The sequence below is a fragment of the Heptranchias perlo genome, chromosome 20, assembly GCF_035084215.1.
Source record: "Heptranchias perlo isolate sHepPer1 chromosome 20, sHepPer1.hap1, whole genome shotgun sequence".
Lineage (NCBI taxonomy): Eukaryota > Metazoa > Chordata > Chondrichthyes > Hexanchiformes > Hexanchidae > Heptranchias > Heptranchias perlo.
In genome coordinates this window covers 9,927,354-9,941,119 of record NC_090344.1, presented here as the reverse complement: position 1 = coordinate 9,941,119, position 13,766 = coordinate 9,927,354, and the positions used below count along the sequence as shown (strand labels likewise).

Here is a 13,766-nt window from a genome sequence, read left to right as displayed (position 1 = left end):
GAATAAATGTCACACCCTTTATGTTGGAAAAGCAAAGCGGTGGGGATTTTTGTCATAGCCCGAGGCCTTTCGTCTTGTATCAGATGTTCCTCGTTGTGTTGCTTTCACCTTGATCGTAGAACCGGTTCGGGCGTTCCTGTGATAAACGGCGACAATTGCCTATTCATTTTACATTTAACAACAGCTGCACTGAGCTTTTAATCATACTCTTAAGATACAATCTGTAAAATTATGAAATTTGATCACCTGCAAAGCATAAAAATCTTATTAAAGTTTTGACTGTCTCTCGGTCACCACGTTAACATCTTCTTCAGTCTGAAATAGAAAGTTATCGTTTGATTAATGGTGAATACAACAGTCATTCATCTACCAATAGGGTTTAATTAGTTTCATGTAATTAATTTAATAATTTCATAACTCTTGCTGAAGTTAATTCCCTGACTTGGAATCGAACTCATGCGGCGGTGGGAGCATTGAATTCTCACCATCAGTCCATCGGGGAGCTCCCAGGATTGCGCACGGAACACAGCGGAACTGGTAAGATTTACTTTTCTTTCACTCTTTCGTGATTCATTCAGCTCTGTGTTTATTCTCAGGCCTCTTATCTCTCCCTTCTTTTCAGCTTCTGACTGCGGATATTCTTGTGGTTAAATATGAATAATATAGAATATCTCACAGCCCCAGTATATGTGCTCCTTCTCTGTACAGTTCTGTACAAAATCAAACTGTACGCTTGTACTGACGGTGTCTCTCCTTCACCCCCGACAGAAGCAGGAGGAGATGCCACTTTAAACTGCCAGTTGCTTCAAATGATTCATGATGGACCTGCGTGGCCTTGCAGTTTTCCCAGGAGCTGCATTCGTATCGTGAATTTTGGAAATGGAAACATGTCCATCAGCAGCTTGTGGGAGTATTTTACCTCACTTTCCATTTCATGTACATGCCTAGTTGCACTTGGTGCTGTCATTGCCTGAACATCACCTTCTGTCGCAATAGTAGTTTGAACAGAAGATGCAATTTTGTGGGAACAGCTTGTCTCGCACGAAAATGACCTGAATTACAAAGAGGCAAGTAGGAAAGGACGCGTTGGGCTGCTTGTTCGCAGCAAAGAATTTTCAGCGTTTCCTTGTGGTCCAGTGTTTAGATTCGGTCATCACCATGGCAACGGTTCGATTGCTGTCTGTCTCGACATCCGCATTTAAACACTCTACTATAAGTGTACTGTACTCAAATTGCTGATTTTTTCACTGTGAGGTCGAAGAGACATAAATGTGTGGACAATCGCTACGAATTCATCAGCTGGGTTGCACCTTTGTTTCTCCCTCCGTCTCAGTCTTTCCATCTTTACCCTTCTCTTCTGGTGTTGCAGGTTCGATCATCCTTGGCCGTTCAAGAAAACCTGAGAAGTCCATCAGGGGAAAACTCAGAGAGTCAAGAGACAGAGGCAGAGACAGGGAGAGATTAAAGTTTCGAAATAAATAGTATAGTTATCAAGCTCTGCGAACGAACAGAATTTAACATGGAGCTTGGGAGTGATTCTTTCACGTGCCGTGCAACTTTGCAAATGACCATTGGCTCCGAATTAAAAGCGTTAGCCGCGCTGGAGCATCTCTCTGAGGGAGGAAACACGGTCCGTTTACTCCAGTTCATATTTATTTGAACATTAAACAAATCTTTAAGAAATAGCGCTACGAGCAGGATTCGAACCTACGCAGGAGAACCCCATTGGATTTCGAGTCCAACGCCTTAACCACTCGGGCATCGCAGCTGCGATAAAACGCACCAGCTACTGCTACCAAAAGATTGCAACCAGTGCAGAATTCGGTGCCACCCTTCGCCGATCGGCCATCCGACTATCCATCCAATCACTTTTTCTATTCCGATGTGCAGCAATGTGAAGTTGTACACTAACTATTTCATATCAACAATATTAGCCTCTCTTTACCACATTCGTTTTCAATGTGCGACTTGTAATGCCAAGTGAGACTTTTCAGAATTAATTGCACTTCAGTTACATTGTTCTCTCCCTCGGCATCCGCAGATTATCCACTCCATCACAAGTATAACAGTGACTGCACTTCAAAAATACTTCATTGGTTGTAAAGCGCTTTGGGACGTCTTGAGGTCGTGAAAAGCGCTTTATAAATACAAGACTTTCTTTTTATAGTGGAATAAAATTACTGATGTTTTCACTGTGAGGTCGAAGAGACATTAATGTGCAGACATTAGCTGCGAATTCTTCATCTTGGTTGGATTTTTAGTTTTCCTCCCGTCTCAGTCTTTCTATCTTTACCCTTCTCTGCTGGTGTCGCAGGTTCGATGAGCTTTGGCCGTTCAAGGAAGCCTGAGAAGTCCATCAAGGGAAACACAGAGGGACAGAGACAGAGAGAGATAGAGAGATAGAAGTTCAGAAAAAACCTAACATCAAGTTCGCAGCATTAAAGATTGAGATTGGGAGATATAGAATCATAGAAGCGTCACTGCACAGAAGGAGGCCATTCGGCCCATCGAGCCTGTGCCGGCTCTCTTTAAGTGCAATGCAGATCGTCCAATTCCCCCGTTCTTTCCCCGTATACCTGCAAATATTTTCCCTTCAAATACTTATCCAATTCCTTTTAGAAACCACGATTAAATCTGCTTCCACCACCCTTTCAGGCGATGCATTCCAGATTATATCCACTCGCTGGTTTAAAAAGTTTTTCCTCATATCGCCTTTGGTTCTTTTGTCAACCACCGTAAATCTGCGTCCTCTGGTTCTCGACCCTTCCGCCAACGGGAGCAGTTTCTCTTTATTTACTTTATCTAAACCCGTCATGATTTTGAACACTTCCATCAAATCTCCACTCAACCTTCTCTGCTCGAAGGGAACAACTCCAGCTTCTCCAGTCTACCCACGTAACTGAAGACCTCATCCCTGGAACCATTCCAGTAAATGTTTCTGCACCCTCTCTGACGCCTTCACATCCTTTATAAAGTGCGGTGCCCAGTTTTGGACAGTTGTGGAATTTTGTGAAGTTCCCTTCACGTATCTTGATATTTTGCAAGTGACCACTGGGCTCCCAATTAAAAGGAGCTGCCGCGGTGGAGTATCTCTCTGAGGGAAGGAATTGCAACCCGTTATCTCCAGTTCATATTTATTTGAGCATTGAACAAAACTTTACACAATTGCGCTGATAGCACGATTCCAACTTCTGCCGGAATACCCCATTGGGTTTCAGATCTAACGTCTTAACCACTCGACCACCGCAGCTGCGAGCCGCTACCGTCTGGACGTTGCTGTTTCACTGGTAAAATTCTCACCTGCCACCCGAGGAGACGGGGATTGATTCCCGGCCGATTAAGGAGCATTTTCTTTCTGCACCGATGAGATCGCCTGAAAAGAGATAGATTCACATTCAGCTTCAATCTGCGCACCACGTTGAGAAATTTTCCTTTCCCGATGTGGTGTTGCGTCGATAAACCCTCTGCATTCGAGCCACTAAACGTCAAACATGCTCTAGAATTCAGTCAATCCTGTATTCTGCAACGCTGAAAAGACATGGAAAACAAATGAATGAATTTCCACTGAAAATAGTGACACATGAGGGCTCGTCCAGGAATTTGAACCCCGGACCTCTCACATATCAATTAGTGAAACGCCCAAAGTGAAAACCATAATCCGAGACCAACGAGCCGTCAGTAACACAGTCGTGTAACCAGTCGAAACATTCCCTGATACCCACAACCGATCGCCTTTCCTTTTAGACCGCTCTGTCCATCCGATCATCGAATCATAGAATGGTTACAGCACAGAATGAAGTCAATTCGGCCCATCCAGACTGTGCCATCTCTTTGTAAGAGCAATCCAGTTGGTTTCATTCCCCCGCTCTTTCCACGTGGCCCTACAATTTTTTCCCTTCAAGTAGTTATCCAATTCCTTTTTGAAAGCCACGATTGAATCTGCTTCCACCGTTTCAGGCAGCACATTCTGGATCATAACAAGTCTCTGCATAAAAAAGTTTTACTCATTTCGCCTTTGGTTTCTTTTGCCAATCACCTTAAATCTGTGTCGTCTGGTTCTCGACCTTTCTGCCAATGGGAACAGCTTCTCTTTATTTACTTTTTCCAAATCCTTCATGATTTTGATCACTTCTATCAAATCTCTCAACCGACTCTGCTCTAAGAACAATCCCAACTTCTCCAGTCTGTCCACATAACTGAAGTCCCTCATCCCTGGAACCATTCTCGTAAATCTTTTCTGCACGCTCTCTCCGGCCTTCAAATCCTTCCTAAAATGCGGGGCCCACAATTGGACACAATACTCTGGTTGTAGCCGAACCAGTGTTTTATAAAAGTTCAACATAACTTTCTTGATTTTGTACTCTATTTATAAAGCCCAGGACCACTTTCTCAGCCTGTCCTGCCACCTTCAAAGATGTGTGTACATATGCCCCCAGGACTCTCTATTCCCGCACCTCATTTAGAATTGTATCATTTAGTTTATATTGCCTCTCCTCATTCTTCCTGCCAAAATATATCACTTCGCACTTCTCTGCATTAAATTTTATCTGCCATGTGTCCGCCCATTCCACCAGCCCGTCTGTGTACTCTTGAAGACTATTATTATCCTCTTCACTGTTTACTACACTTGCATTGTGTTGTGTTATCCGCGAATTTTGAAATTGTTCCTGTCCGGACAAGTCCAAGTCATTAATATATATCAAAAATCAATGGTCCTAGTCCCGACACATGGAAAACAACACTGTCTACCTTCCTCCAGTCCGAAAAAAAATACGTTCACCACGACTGTCTGTTTCCTGTCATTTATCCAATTTAGTTTCCATGCTTTTATTCCATGGGCTTCAATTTTGCTGACAGTCCTACTACGTGGCACTTTACTTCATCGAAAAACTCAATCAAGTTAGTTAAACACGATTTGCCTTCAACACATTCGTGCTGGCTTTCCTTTATTAATCTACACTTGTCGAACTGGCTGTTATTTTTATCCCGTATTTATCGTTTCCTAAAGCTTCTCTACCACCGAGTTTTAACTGACTGGCCTGTAGTTGCTGGGTTTATCCTTGCACACGTTTTTAAAAAGGGAGTAACATTTGAGATTTTCCAGTCGTCTGGCGCCACCCCCATATCTACGGACGATTGGAGATTATGGCCAGCAACTCTGAAATTTTCACCCTTACTTCCCTCAGAAACCAAGGATGCATCCCATCCGGACCGTGTGACTTACCCACTTTAAGTACAGCCAGTCTTTCTCGTATCTCCTCTTTATCATTTTTTATCCCATCCAGCATCTCCACGACCTCCTCTTTTACTGACTTTAGCAGCTTCTTCTTCCTTGGTGAAGACAGTTGCAAAGTACTCATTTAATACTTCAACCTTGTCCTCTGTCGCCGTGCATATATCTGCTTTTTTAGCCCCGAACCTTCATTTGGATTCTGATGTGGTGCATTGTCAAGTTGCACACAAACTATTTCAAGTCAACAATATTAGTCACTTTTCATCAAATTCATTTGTGGTGCATTTCCTTACAGTGAAAACACGCATTGAAATCGGGGATATTGTGTGGTTCCTTGGGGGTCATCGAACCACCAAATTTTGGGTTAAGAGCCGAAAGCGCCAAATGATTGTGCCAGAGAAAAACATCACATCGCATGGTTAACAAAATTAATATTTCACCGAGCTAAAGCTTGTGGGTGCAATGAGCAATGAACGTCATTAAATTAATTAATGAAACTAATAAAAGTCTGTGAAAGATGAATAATTGTTGTAACCGATAACTTTATGCTGCACATTCACGGAAATACGAACACGAACAATGAAACTTTAAATAAGTTTTTGTGCTTTGTATGTGATGAACTTTCACCGATTCTCACTTTCCAGATTGCATTTTAAGAGTCTGGTTTAAAATGTTGATAGTTTATGACACCTGGAATTTGGTACAGCCGTTGTTAAAGTTAACAGTAAGGAACAATAATTGTCCCTTCTCTAAGCACAAGTTGACGCCTGGAGGTTTATCCGAAGCAAGTTCCTCAAAACTATGTTTTTATGCGGAAAAGTCGAACATGATAAGCACGACACTACGGAAACCTCAGCACACGATTTTGGCAGTACCTCAGGGTCCTGCCCACTGGTTTTACAACGGAGAAGTGTTTCAGGCATGGGCTCTTCAATGTTCAGAACATAATTATTACCAGAATTAAATTTGTCGCATTAAAGTGCTCCTTATCTGTAATTTCGATTTGCACCCTTGCCAGTTTTATACAGAAACAAGTAACAATCATAGAACCATAGAATCATAGAAGTTACAACATGGAAACAGGCCCTTTGGCCCAACATGTCCATGTCGCCCAGTGTATACCACTAAGCTAGTCCCAATTTCCTGCAATTGGCCCATATCCCTCCATACCAATCTTACCCATGTAACTGTCCAAATGCTTTTTAAAAGACAAAATTGGACCCGCCTCTACTACTGCCTCTGGCAGCTCGTTCCAGACACTCACCACCCTTTGAGTGAAAAAATTGCCCCTCTGGACCCTTTTGTATCTCTCCCCTCTCACCTTAAATCTATGCCCCCTCGTTATAGACTCCCCTACCTTTGGGAAAATATTTTGACTATCTACCTTATCTATGCCCCTCATTATTTTATAGACTTCTATAAGATCACCCCTTAACCTCCTACTCTCCAGGGAAAAAAGTCCCAGTCTATCTAACCTCTCCCTATAAGTCAAACCATCAAGTCCCGGTAGCATCCTAGTAAATCTGTTCTGCACTCTTTCTAGTTTAATAATATCCTTTCTATAATAGGGTGACCAGAACTGTACACAGTATTCCAAGTGTGGCCTCACCAATGCCCTGTACAACTTCAACAATACATCCCAACTCGTGCATTCAATGTTCTGACCAATGAAACCAAGCATGCCGAATGCCTTCTTCACCACCCTATCCACCTGTGACTCCACTTTCAAGGAGCTGTGAACCTGTACTCCTAGATCTCTTTTTTCTATAACTCTCCCCAACGCCCTACCATTAACGGAGTAGGTCCTGGCCCGATTCGATCTCCCAAAATGCATCACCTCACATTTATCTAAATTAAACTCCATCTGGATGTTTAAGGGATGTGGTTTGTTCAATGTTTAAGGGATGTGGTTTGTTCAATGTTCGTGCAATAACCGTAATACGCAGTGTGAGAAATAAAACACAGACCACCCAACGCGTGCCCCAAGTCAATCGCCGTGAAAATAACGAATGGTTGGTCAGAGCGTGGTGCGAATAACGCCAAGATAGCGGGTTCGATCCCCGTACGGGCCATCAATTACATGTTGCATTATTTAAGTAATTTTGAAAATCCAGGTTTTACCAACAAGCAAATTCACGCAAAAAGTGTTTGGAATAACATTCATTACAATGTTTGATTTATCTTTGCCATTGGGGCGGAGAAACGCATCTTTCTTTTCATTCTTCATTTATCCTTCTTTTCTCACTCACTTTCTGTGTCTCCATCTCATTCTATCTGTCTCTTTTCTCTCGTTTCCTATCTTTATATTTCTTTCCATTTCCGGAACCATTTTTCCGGGTATGCTAACTGACAAACATTACAACCTGTGTCACTCAGTATCCGGGTATGTTTACTGACGTACATTACAATCTGTGTCACTCAGTATCCGGGTAAGGTTACTGACGCACATTGCAATTGGTGTCACTCAGTATCCGGGTATGTTTACTGACACACATTACAATCTGTGTCACTCAGTATCCGGGTATGTTTACTGACATACATGACAACCTGTGTCACTCAGTATCCGGGTATGTTGACTGACACACATTACAACCTGTGTCAGTCAGTATCCGGGTACGTTTACTGACGCACATTACAACCTGTGTCACTCAGTATCAGGATATGTTTACTGATACACTTTACATCCTGTGTCACTCAGTATCCGGGTATGTTTACTGACATACATGACAATCTGTGTCACTCAGTATCCGGGTATGTTTACTGACGCACATTGCAATTGGTGTCACTCAGTATCCGGGTATGTTTATTGACACACATGACAACCTGTGTCACTCAGTATCCGGGTATGTTGACTGACACACATTACAACCTGTGTCAGTCAGTATCCGGGTACGTTTACTGACGCACATTACAACCTGTGTCACTCAGTATCAGGATATGTTTACTGATACACTTTACATCCTGTGTCACTCAGTATCCGGGTATGTTTACTGACATACATGACAATCTGTGTCACTCAGTATCCGGGTATGTTTACTGACGCACATTGCAATTGGTGTCACTCAGTATCCGGGTATGTTTATTGACACACATTACAATCTGCGTCACTCAGTATCCGGGTATGTTTACTGACGCACATTACAATCTGTGTCACTCAGTATCCGGGTTTGTTTACTGACACACGTTTCATCCTGTGTTACGCAGTATCCGGGTGTGAGGCAACGAGTTTTATTCCCGCTGTGTTATCTCTCTGTCGGTTTGCTGATAAACCTTTAACTCGGGGCTTGTTCCCTTTGAATGTCACAAGCAGTAACAAACAGACAAAGCGCGTCTGGCCGCCCGAAATGTGGAGAAGGCATCATTTTAGGAATCACATGTTTCAATCAAATGTTCACCCGGCACTGAGAGAGGCAAAAATAGAGAAAAATGCAGAAAGAAATAAAGCTAAATAAAGATGCTATCAATATTTCTCAATCTTGATGCCTCTCTCATCCTGCGCGAAGCCTCCATCGCCGGATAAAATTTCATTGTAAATTAAGGCGAGATTCGATGCAAAGAACGAAAGCCAAACAACCAAATTTTGCTTAAATTCGGAATTGAACCAGGGACTTTCAAATTTTCGTTTTCTCAACTGAGCTATTTCGGCTCCATCCCAAGTTGGACTGTGTGGCGTTGCTTTGGAAAAAAAGACATAAACCGGGTGGAATTGCCTCTCCTGCTCATTCCTTACTTCGCGGGAATGGGACCCGACCAGATCTCGGAACTCAGGTTATGTTAATGTTCTGCTGGTGATATATTAATATTATCGTGTGTTTGGGCCACTTTTAACCAGGATCATGGTCACATTCTTCCATCATCCCGTCTCCCACATCGCGCCTCTCTCTCATTAATTCTTTTCTCCATTCAATCCATCAGGGAGCGGGAATCAGAGCTCACCCTCAACATCCCTACACACAAACCCCCGGTCAATAATTTACACTCTTTATAAACACAAAATGCTAAAACACCAGGGGAGACGTCACAGTTATGGACACGGAACGAAATACACCGAAGTGTTTCTAAACACAGAAAGTGGACACGCTAGGGGAGACCACACAGTGTTGGACACGGAGTGAAAAACACTTTAGTTTTCATGAAAAGTTACAGAACATGGAATGTTTGTAAAATTCTCCATTCTTTTCCCGGCACTGATGGGCTCTGAAGGGAGAGATGGGCCCGAAACACTCTGATCCGCACTGACCCCGAGCTGCAGGTGAATTGAAATAAAGTTCAATCTGTAGCAGCGAGCGGTTGGAGAGAGATCAAGGTCCAAAATCAAGGAGGACATTTCTGATACTGCCCTTGAATCTAATTTATATCAAATACTCCTTGAACTCTCTGCCGGGGGAATTTGGAACTGAGGATCGCTTGTGAAATCAGCCTAAAAATTATCATACAAACCACTCGAAGTTGGGCTCGAAACCACGAGCCTGACAATAGAAAACTCAGCACAGGCCTGTGAATGAGCCTGGGCGTTTCCTGCTCTGTGGGGCTCAGTACCACGTCGGGTGAGATCAGGTAACGCACCCCAGACCGGAAACTGTGCTTTTCCTGTTTTGTGTGGAGCAGGTGAACGGCCTCTGCCCAGTGTGACTGCTTCGATGAGTTTCCAGCTCAGAGGATAATTGAATCCCTTCCCACAGTCCCCACTTTTCCACGGTTTCTCCATGGTGCGGGTGTCCTTGTGTCTCTCCAGGTTGGACGATCAGTGGAAGCCTCGACCACACACACAACACGTGTACTGAATGGTGTGGCGTTTTTTCAGGCTGTGTAACTGGTTAAATAACTTTCCACTGTCAGTGCACTGGAACACTCTCACTCGGGTGTGTGTCTCGGTGCTTTTCCAGTCACACTGATGTTTGAAAGCGTTTCCCGCAGACAGAAAAGACAAACATTTCTCCTTTCACATTCAAAGGCCGATAATAGTCAGGTCCTGTTGAATCGTGTGACTCTGTCAGATCTTGACGTGATCTTTGGTTTGAATTTCCGTCTGCAATCCTCCCCTTCAAATACCCTGGAAAAGTGTCCGTTCATCCGTTGTCGCAGTGTCTGCATGGTCTCGCCGATGTACCATGCTCCGGGGCATCCTTTCCTGCAACGTATGAGGTAGACAACGTTGGCCGAGTCACAGGAGTAAGAACCATGTACCTGGTGGGTGGTGTCCTCTCGTGTGACGGTGGTATCTGTGTCGATGATCTGACATGTCTTGCAGAGGTTACCGCGGCAGGGTTGTGTGGTGTCGTGGACGCTGTTCTCCTGAAAGCTGGGTAATTTGCTGCGAACGATGGGCTGTTTGAGGTTCCGTGGCTGTTTGAAGGCGAGTAGTGGAGGCGTGGGGATGCCCTTAACGAGGTGTTCATCATCATCGATGACATGTTGAAGACACCGCAGAACAATCACCAGACAGGAGGGTACCCTCCCAGTCGGGGAACACTTCAGCAGTCAAGGACATTCAGCCACCAACCTTCGGGTAAGCGTTCTCCAATGGGGCCTTCGAGACACACGACAACGCAAAATCGTCAAGCAGAAATTATTAGCCAAGTTCCGCACCCATGAGGACAGCCTCAACCGGGATCTTGGGTTCATGTCATGCTACATGTAACCCCACCTGATGTAGAGTCATCCAGGCTCAAGTCATTGTTGGCTTGATCTCCATACACAGATGCGGCCGGACCTGCTGCGATTTCCAGCAAAAAAAAAGTTATCTGTTTTTAATACAAACCCCAGCATTTGCTACATTTGACCCCTGGTGACCCCACCTCAGTATTCTTGGATGTAATGTTTCCTGACTAACCTGTTTGAACACTCCTTTGATTGCTGTGAGTATCTCTCTGCCGAGGTGTGATAAAGGGCAGTTCGAAAGATTATCTGTAATCATCTGGCTTTGTTCTCTGACTATATATGCTGTGCTTTTATTTAACTCTTCACTTCACCTGACGAAGGAGCAAAGCTCCGAAAGTTTGTGATTTCTCATAAAGCTGTTGGACTATAACCTGGTGTTGTGCGACTCGTTACATGTGTCTCCTGTAGTCATTGATAAGGCACAGACTGAGGCGCGGGGGTTTGTGGGGAAATGCCCTGCCATTGAAAGCCGGAATTGGTGAACAGAAAATTAATTATTGTCATCCAATCGAGGTCGGTGCCAGGGAGGCAACAAACAAAATAAATAAATAAATTATACAGAAACCCGAGTGCTCGGCCCTTCCCCATGGTGCGAAGTAAACTGGCCGCCAGTTTTCCGTTACTAAGTCGCAACTCAGACCCGACCCACCCAGTCTGGTTTAATTGCTAAATTTTCTCTAACTCGAATTCAGACCTGTCATTCTCAGGGAAACTGACGAGGTTTCATTTTTTTCTGTGCCCTACCCGAGAGCCAGTTCATGGCTTTAATAAGCTGGCAACAATTTTTGCAAAAGTGAAAAGAGGAGAAAAATTCCACGAGCGATGCCTCAATACAAAAGGGACCACGTACACTGTGACAGCAAATCTAGGGCAACTTACACAGTGCACCAAATCCAGGGACCACTTACACTGGGACACCAAATCCAGGGACCACTTACACTAAGACACCAGTTCCAGGGACCACTTACACTGAGACGCCAAGTCCAGGGATCACTTACATTTGGGGCACCAAATACAGGGATCAGTTACACAGAGACACCAAATCCAGCGACCACTTATATGGTGACATCCTTTTTGCACCTTCTCCAGTATCTCTATATCCTTCTTATAATATGGAGACCAGAAATGTTCACCAGTACTCCAAGTGTAGTCCAATCAAGGTTCCATACAAGTTTAACATAGCTTTTCAATTCTATCCCTCTAGAAATGAACCACAGTGTTTGGTTTGCTTTTTTATGGCCTTTTTAACCTGCATCACTAATTTTAGTGATTTGTGTATCTGTGTCCCTCGATCACTCTACTCCTCTACTCCATACAGAGTCTTATTGTCCAAGCATTATGAGGCCTCCTTGTTCTTGCTACCAGAATGCTCCACTTCATCCTCATCTTTATTAAAATTAATTTGCCAATTACACCCCCATTCTGCAAGTTTATTAATGTCTTCTTGCATATTCTTGTAATATTCATCAGTATCATCTATCCCTCGCCCCAAACTGGTGTCATCCGTAAATTTTGAAATTGTACATCCGATTCCCGAGTCCAAATCGTTTATATAAATTGTGAATAGTAGTCCCAGCACCGATCCTTGTGGAACACCACTTTCCACCTTTTACCAGTTTCAGGAGCGACCCTTAACCCCGACTTTCTGCTTTAGTGCAGTGATCAAGAGAAACCTCTTTACACAGGGAGTTGTGAAACTGTGGAAATCACTTCCAAAGTTCTGTAATGACAAGTGGCCTCATGTTTTTATCCAAGACATCACACAGCCCAGTCATTTACTCCAAATGTTGATGCAATGGTTCAAGCTAAGAGGTGCCAGGTATTGGGAGCAGCAGTAGCAATAAATAAAATCTAAACGTAAGTAAGTAACAATATGGTTCACCTTCATCTATTTCCAGTTCAATAACTTTTGCTGTATGTGGCCCAGGCCAAGTGCCATGATATCGGATCAGGCTCATCATCCAAAATGAGTTTGACACCCTTGAGATAGACAATGTGAAGCGGATTTCCCTCATCCACGAACCCAGCAACTTCTTCAAATAACTGAAGCAAGTTTGTAAGACACGACCTTCTTTCCCGGAAGCCGTGTTGAGTATCTCTAATGGCCCCTTCTCTTTCCCCGTGGTCATAAACAGCATCGCTTAGGATCCCTTCAAGCATATTCCCTCTGATCCATATCACACCGATGGATCTGTCATTCCCTGGCTCTGATTTGTCCCATTTAATGAAAATGGGAACTACGTAAGCTATTTTCCTATCTCAGGAGACAATCGCTGACTCTACTGAGCTGTTGAAGATACAGGCATGGGGCTCACAGAGCACCGTCTCATCTCTTTAAACACCCGTGGGTGAATATCATCTGGACCTGGAGCACAATCTATTTTGAGATTTCGTATTTCATCCAAGATGACATCCCTTTCCATTTTAATATTTATGATGTTATTGTCGACAGCACATCCCACAACTGGAATCTGAGCATCATCCACAGGAGTGTAGGCTGATGAGAAATAGTCATTTAACAGCTCTGCCATAGCCTGGGAATCTGTCCTGAACTGCCTTTCAGTGGACCTAAACCATCTTTAATGGTCTTCTGACTGCTGACGCAGCTGAAAAAGCGTTTGCTTTTATTCTCACAATTGTGCACCATCTTCTTTTCCAATGATCTCGTAGCTTGTCTAATGGCTGATTTTGTCTCCCTCGATTGTGGGTGATATTTGACACTATCCTCCTGTAAACTGAATTCATCCTGATCTGACCTGAGTTAAATGTGAGACAGTTCGGGGAGTCAGGAATCATTCACCCTGAGACTTAAACTAACAGGTAAAACCCCAGACGGTTCCTTCGTCAGGTTTTCTCTGGTTCCTCGGCATAT

General features: G+C 43.7%; 1 non-coding gene across 1 annotated transcript; it reads right to left on the bottom strand.

Moving 5' to 3' along the window:
* Positions 1-1,686: 1,686 nt before the first annotated feature.
* trnas-cga (transfer RNA serine (anticodon CGA)) lies at positions 1,687-1,768 on the bottom strand. Its single transcript has one exon. It is a non-coding gene; the product is annotated as a tRNA-Ser (tRNA).
* Between the last annotated feature and the right edge of the window lie 11,998 nt (positions 1,769-13,766).